Here is a 7,584-nt window from a genome sequence, read left to right as displayed (position 1 = left end):
GCACCCCATGGCCCCCAGCACCCTCATCCAACCCCCTGCACCCATGGCCCCCCGGCACCCTCATTCAACACCCCTGCACCCATGGCCCCTCGGCACCCTCATCCAACCCCCTGCACCCCATGGCCCCCAGCACCCTCATCCAACCCGCCTGCACCCGATGGCCCCCCAGCATCCTCATCCAACACCCTGCACCCTAAGGCCCCCCTCCGCCAGCAACTTAATCTGACCCCCCTGGTCCAGGAGCCGACTCCTAGTGCGGTCAAGGACCCCACCACACCTGTTTCTGCCTGTCTAGTGCAGGGCTGGGCACGCTGATAAGGTCAGGGATGGGGGGAGTGGAGCAGTGGGGATAGGGGCTGCTTCCTGCTGTTTGTCTGGGTGGATCAAACAAAGGTTAAAGAGCCTCTGGCTGGGGGCAGCCAAGGGAGGGCTGTGCCCCGTAGGAGGGCTTCCTCAAAAGATGCTGTGAAATGCCCCTGCCCCATGGAACCCGGCCAGCTCAGATCCGCTACCCTCCCTGCGCAGACATGACCCCTCTGTTGTGTCGCCGGCGCCTGGGCTTTGATCCTGGCGACAGGGCTGCCCCCGCGGGACTTGGCTTGAGTCACAGTTAGAGGGAGACAGAGCCCGGGAGAGACACAGCGAGAGAGATGGACAGACAGACGAGCCCCAGGCAGTTTCCTGGCTCCTCTCACAGCTCTAGTGCTTTGCAACACGGTTCAGCTGAGTCTCTCGAAGCCCTTTGGCAGCAACTGTTCCCCATTTACCAGTGGGGAAATTGAGTCACATGGCTCCTGCAGCTCACCTTGCAGGGCAGTGGCAGCCCTGGGTCCAGAACCCAGCAGCCTGGGCTCAGATGCTAAGGGAAACACATACAAGCTGCGTGCGACATGCGGGACGGCTGAGTGAGCTACAGACAGGGCCCTGGTCATGTCTGAGGGCACAGCCTGATTGGGCAATTTGATCACAACACAACCAGCCCCTGGATCAGCAGCCCTGGTGAGAGCCACCGCCACTGCCAGGGACATCAGGAGCCACCCGTCTGTGAGCCCCCGTGTCCCCTGCAGCCTGTTATTAACAGCCAGGAAATACCCGGAGTAAGCGCATTGTTCCCACCCATCCCCATCCCTTCCCTTGCCAGGCCCTGCAGGAAACGCTCCCATTGTCTGCTGGGCAGGGGGAATCCGGCTGCCGGAGCCCTGTCTAACGCTGCTTGGAGCCGTCTGTCCCCCAGCCAGGCCAGGGGCCAAGTCTGCCCAGCTGCGGGGGTGGCAGCCACCTGTGGCATTGGCACAGAGAGGAGAGCTCCTGGGAATGCTGCACCCCACCTGAGTGCTGGGCAGGCTGGGGGAGCGTTCCAGTGCAGCCGCTGCAAGTGTGTAGGGGTCCCCAGGTAGCCATGGGCCCAATGCCCCCGTGTGCCTCAGTCTCTCTCTCCTCCCCGAGGGGCGTTGGGTGAGGCGGAGTGCTTTGTTTTGTAGAGTTTTGTTTATGTTCCTGCAGCCCTTCTGCAAACAGACATGGCCCCATATGCCAGGGCCATGGCCCGTGGGAGCTGGGCCAACACCTTCATTTGTAGCCCCACTGTGTCCCGGGGCTGTGAGTTCAGGGGGGGCAATTCCACAGCTGGGGGAAAGGAAAGATGTTTCTAGGCCCAGCTGTTTCACCCAGCAGTGGGCTCAGAGGTGGATGTGGCCAAGGGACCAGGGCGCTGGGAAGCAGACAGGGAGGCCTGATAAATACAGCTCCCCATGCAGCTCGGCAGGGAACCCCCTCCCCCGCACTGCCGCATTGCACACGTGGGAGGAATGTCGCCACCCCAGCCACGCGTGGCTCCATATGTGAGGCTGCCACACCCAGGTGTTGTGGGAGGCCCAGGCCAGGCATCTACAGCCAAGGGGAAAATCTGATATCCCTAGTGCCAAACGAGTCAGCAGCGACTGCTCCCCTTGCTGAGACCCACCCTGCTTCCTCCAGCACAGTGCCCCCTACTGAGCCCCCAGCCTGTTCCCTGAAGCACAGCGCCCCCTAGCACCACACTGGGGACTGCAAGGTGCATCCCCAGAAGAATTCACGCAGGGGATGGCAGCAGCTTCAGGGTGTGAACAGCCCAGACTCCAGAGCAAAGGAAGGGCCCATTGTGCCTAGGGCAAGGAGGGACGCAGGGCGCTGGGCCAGAGAGACAGGGAGGGGAAATGTCTTGCAGAGAAATCACCCCTGCCCACCTCTCTGAGGCTCCCCCTGCCTCCTCCCCCGCAGGTGTGCTCTTCCCCTGGCTCCCCCTAAATAAATTAATGGAGATATCCTATCTCCTAGAACTGGAAGGGACCTTGAAAGATCATCAAGTCCAGCCCCCTGCCTTCACTAGCAGGACCAAGTACTGATTTTGCCTCATATCCCTAAGTGGCCCCCTCAAGGATTGAACTCACAACATTGGGTTTAGCAGGCCAATGTTCAAACCACTGCACTATCCCTCCTCCTGCCCTGCCTCCCCATCCCCCAGCTCCCCCCCTCCGGAGTCCTCCTCCCCTTCAGCTCCCCCCGCCCGCCCTCCCCCAGCTCCATCTCCCTTCCCTCCTCCCCCTCTCCCAGCTCCCCTCGCTCTTCCTCCATTACACCCTCCCATTACATCACACTCCAGCCATGCATCTCCTGCTGTCCAGATTCTTTCCAACCACAAGGCTCATTAGGAGCCCCCCAGAGGGGCTGACCTGGCTGAGGCCAGATTCACTCTCATCCCAGGTGCACGGGCCCATTGGACCCGGTGCCAGCAGGCAGCCCCCAGGGCAGCCCTGGAGAAGTTCAATCACTGAGGTGGAGGGAGCCCAGAGCAGCACTGGGGCAGTCGCGTTTACCCACTTCTCATGGGGGAGTCGGGCCTTTAGTTCAGGTTAGGAGACCCACTTCTTTTTTACGACTGCCTCACTGGCTGGCAGGGGCCTGCGGGTCGGGATTGAGGGGCACAGCTGAGCTGTGACTGAAGCTTGGCTATCTCTAACCTGTGTTTCCCCCTCCCTTTGATGCATTGATGCTTCTGAGCCCCAGCAGCAGGGTCTGGGGCAGGGGCAGGGCTGAGACCTGAACCCAGGTCTCCTGACCCCCAGCCCCGCACCTGAACCAGCTGAGCATCTGTACAGCCCTGCCCACCCCCACCCCAACACCTCCACATCTCCTACCCCCTGCACCTCCCCATCCCCTACACCACATCTCCTACCCCCCGCATCTCCCCTACCCCCACATCTCCTACCCCCTGCACCTCCCCATCCCCTACATCCCATCTCCTACACCCCCACATCTCTCCTACCCCCACCCCAACACCCCCACATCTACATCTCCCCTACCCCACACATCTGCTACACCTCCATCCCAACACCCCCCAAATCTCCTACCCCTCTGCCCCACTCCACCCCCATCTCCTACACACCCATCCCAATACCCCCCCAAATCTCCTACCCCTCTGCCCCACCCCACCTCCTACACCCCCATCCTAACAGCCCCCAAATCTCCTACCCCTCTGCCCCACCCCCATCTCCTACACCCCCATCCCAACACCCCCCAAATCTCCTACCCCTCCACCCTACCCCACCCCATCTCCTACACCCCCATCTCAACATCCCACACATTTCCTACACCTCCCTCACACACACCCCAACATTATTTGATCAAGTTGGGATCTTTCTCCCTTATCCCCAGAATTCCCACCAGAGATGCCCTCCTGCCATTGGCCCTGCTCCAGGGCACGGTGGGACGGAAACATCTGCAAGTCAGCCGAGCACTTGGGGCTCTCCCTGCAGCCCAGAGATGTGGGCCAAATCCTCCCCTCCCCCACCGTCCGGTTCTGTTCACAGTCAGCCTTTCCTGTCTGGTAATAGCTCCAAGCATTGTGAGCAGAGCTGGGCCCCTCCCGTTGCTGCAGCCCTGGCCTGTGAGCTGTTGGAGAATCCCCATTGGTGGTGGCAGTATGGGGTCTATGGCACATGACAGGGCCATAGTAATTCTGCCCAGCAGGGGCCTGCACGGTGACACACACAGCATCTCCTGCTGGGCTGCAGGGGGAACATGAAGGGGCAGGATGCAGTTGCTGACATGTGACTGTGATGGGGGCTGGGCTCAGACCCCCACTCCTGGGGGAGCCATGGGGAAGGCCTTGTCCCCCCAGCAGGCAGGGCCGAGGAGAGTGGGAGTCCCAGGACTCTGTAGCTCAGCTGGGCAACACAGACTCCCCCTCAAAACACAGCCTGGGCGGCTCTGGGGCTGCCCGGCCCAGGAACCCCCACAGCCCAGAGTGGGGTGGCCTGCTCTGGGGACGGCAGTGAGTCCTAGGTGCTGTGTATGGGCCCGGCCTGGGGGCCCTGTGCTGGGAGTGATGAGGGGAGGCCCCGAGGCCAGGGGGTCAGCAAGGCACCTGGAAGCTTCTCCAGAGCCCGGTGAGGGGCAGTGTAGGATGGGAGCCCTGTGCTGGGGGGCTGTGGGCAGTGCAGGGCCGGGGGCGGGGGGGAGCTGGAGGCAGTGTGGGCAGGGCTGCCCAGAGGATTCAGGGGGCCTGGGGCAAAGCAATTTCAGGGGCCCCTTCCATAAAAAAAAAGTTGCAATACTATAGAATACTATATTCTCGTGGGGGTCCCTGCAGGGCCTGGGGCAAATTGCCCCCCCGGTGGCCCTGAGTGTGGGGCTGGAGGCAGTGTGGGGCAGGGACCCTGGGGCCCTGGACTGGGGGAGCTCTCGCTCTGTCCCTGACCCAGGCCAGACAAACCATGGGGCTGAGCTCCGGGCCAGACTCTGGACAAAAGCCTTTGAACCCAGCAGGCGCCTGCTGATCAGAGACTCATCCGGCCCTTTCGGGTTGGGAGACACGGCCAGCCCCTGTGGGAACGGACCCTGGGGAGGCCTGGACTCCCCCTTAGCAGTGAGGCTGTTCCTACCAGGAAGGTTGGGGAGGGGTGGGGATGTGGCAGGGGACATAGAGATGGGGGCTTGGGGGTGGGGATGACTGGGGCATTTAAATAAACAGAGATATCCTATCTCCTAGAGCTGGAAGGGACCTTGCAAGGTCATTGAGTTCAGCCCCCTGCCTTCACTAGCAGGACCAAATACTGATTTTGCCCCAGCTCCCTAAGTGGCCCCCTCAAGGATTGAGCTCACAACCCTGGGTTTAGCAGGCCACTGCTCAAACCATTGAGCTATCCCTCCCCCCTGCTACCCAGTCCTGGGCTGCCCCCATCCCACAAGTTTGCCAGTTCCCCTCAGTCCCGACCTGCAGCCCCTTGCTACCCAGTCCTGGGCTCCCTCAGGGAGTGGGGACTGGGGCACCACACAGGGACAGCTGGGGCTGCAGGTCAGGATTGAGGGGCACTGGCAGAGCTAGGGGGGGAGGGAAGCTCCAGTGTTGGGTCCAAGGGAGGCTTCTAGACTGAGCCCGGTCAATAAATCAAGGTCCATATAAGGCCCCTGGTTCCTGCTGCCCAAGGGCCTGGGACCAGGGCATGGAAGAGCCACTGCCCATTGCTAATGATTAAGCCCAAAGAATGCGTCCCTCTTGCAGAGGGGCAGGGGTGCCCCCCCCGAGCTTCCCACGGTCTGAGCTCACATCCCCCCCTCCCCGTGTTGTCCTGGCTCCCAGCCTTCCCCCCCCCTCCCCCCCGCCAGCTCTGCTGAGCTGTGGTGCAGCTTGTGGGGGTGGCGCTGGGGACGGTCCCAGTGAACTAAATGCCAGGTGCCCAGCCCCCTTTGATCTCCCCTCCTGGCCCCCTGAGCCGTGTGGCTGCGGGAGGCCGAGCCGGCTCCTTGCTCCCTCAATGGGGCTTTGTTCAGGGCCCCCCCGTCACCCTGAGCACAGAGCAGTATTGATCAACCCGCCGCTTTCCCAAGCCCTGCACCCCCCACCACTGCCTGGGTGCCGCTCCCACCCGCCGAGGCTGCCTGGCACCCTCAGCGCAGCCCTGCAGCGTGGGGAGAGGCTTTGGCCCCAAGGGCAGAGAGCAAGGCCCTATCTAGTGCCCTGGATGCAGAGTACAGCCCCAACATGCTCCCTCTCCAGCCTCCCTGCAGTACAGCGCCCCCTACTGAGTCTTACCCCACTGCCTCCAGCACAGAGCCCCTTAGCACTGTGCTGGGGAATTGGGGTCAGCTATGACTGACTGAGAGAGGAGAAAGCGCCCCTTGCTGCGCCCCCACCAGCTCCCTCCAGAACAGCTCCCCCTACTGAGCCCCTCCTCGCTCTGCAGCACAGCACCCTCTACTGAGACCCCTCCCCACTCCCTGCAGCACAGAGCCCCCTACTGAGACCCCTCCCCACTTCCTGCAGCACAGCGCCCCCTACTGAGCCCCCCCCCTCTCCCTGCAGCACAGAGCCCCCTACTGAGGCCCCTCCCCACTCCCTGCAGCACAGCGCCCCCTACTGAGCCCCCACCAGCTCCCTCCAGAACAGCACCCCCTACTGAGCTTCCTCACCACTCCCTGCAGCACAGCACCCCTAGCACTGCACGGGGGCTGGCTCTATCTGCAGCGCCTGGAGGACAGCGTGAGGTTCACCTGGGCTATTTTGGTTCCATGAAGTCATGGGGCCGCGCGGCTGCTGCTGCTCTCTGGCACAGAGCGTTCCCTGCTCTGCAGCCCGGGCTCCCCCTTCCCGCCCCCAGATGTGTGCACAGAGCCCATTGCATCAGTATCCCAGGAATGCAGCCAGCGGTGAGTAATTCCCCCAGTACCCCTCACCCTCCGCAGCTGTGTGTCAGTGCCCCGAGGTCGCCAGGGGTCGCTGGCCCAGACATCCTCTCACAGCCAAGCCCAATGGGGAGGGAGGTGCATGGGGCAATCCCATGCGAGGGGGGTGGCAGGGGTTGGCTGTGGTCTGCCCCTTTCACCCCACTGTTTCTTCAGGAAGAAAACTCAGGCGGGTGAGACTCCTTGACTGGGCCATCTGGGGCAGGACAGGGGCAGTTTTATTTACTATAGGGTCTTTCCCCCTCGCCCTCCAGGGAGCTGAGCCCTGCCCACTTCTGGGCTTTGCCCTGGGGCTGAGTCCTCGTTACCCACAGAACTGGGCTGAGACCAGCCATGTGTCCCTGAGCGGGCGCCTGCTGCCATAGCAACCCCCAGTAACACCCCAGCAGAGGGGAGCCCAGGCCGTGAGCCCCCACAGCCCTTTTAACCCCTGGTGCACCAGCTCCGTGGCCCTGCTTTGACACCATTGCTCTGTGTGCCAGGTACCATGACTGGCTCTGTGGCATCCTGTAGAGCTGAGCTCCCTGGGGTGTTGGCAAAGGTGGGTGGGGGGACCCCTAAGACTTGGCAGTCGGAGTCATTTCTAGCTGTGAAATAGTGATGGCACCAACACACACACACAAAGGCAGATGCACAGACACACATAGGCCACTCCCGACACACACTTTCACATCCTCTTGCCCACTATTGCTGGTTGCTGAGGGATACATGTGAAACAGAGACGTTTCCTGCTGTGCCCATGGCACTGCCCTCCCATAACCCATGGGCGCCACAGCCTGTCTGCCTCCTGCATGGCGCAAGCTGATTGGGCGTCCAGTCGAAATAGGCTGGGGGGGGGGGGGCAAGGCAGATAGGGAATCA

The sequence above is a fragment of the Trachemys scripta genome, chromosome 16 (assembly GCF_013100865.1).
Source record: "Trachemys scripta elegans isolate TJP31775 chromosome 16, CAS_Tse_1.0, whole genome shotgun sequence".
NCBI lineage: Eukaryota > Metazoa > Chordata > Testudines > Emydidae > Trachemys > Trachemys scripta.
This window is presented reverse-complemented; position numbering follows the sequence as displayed.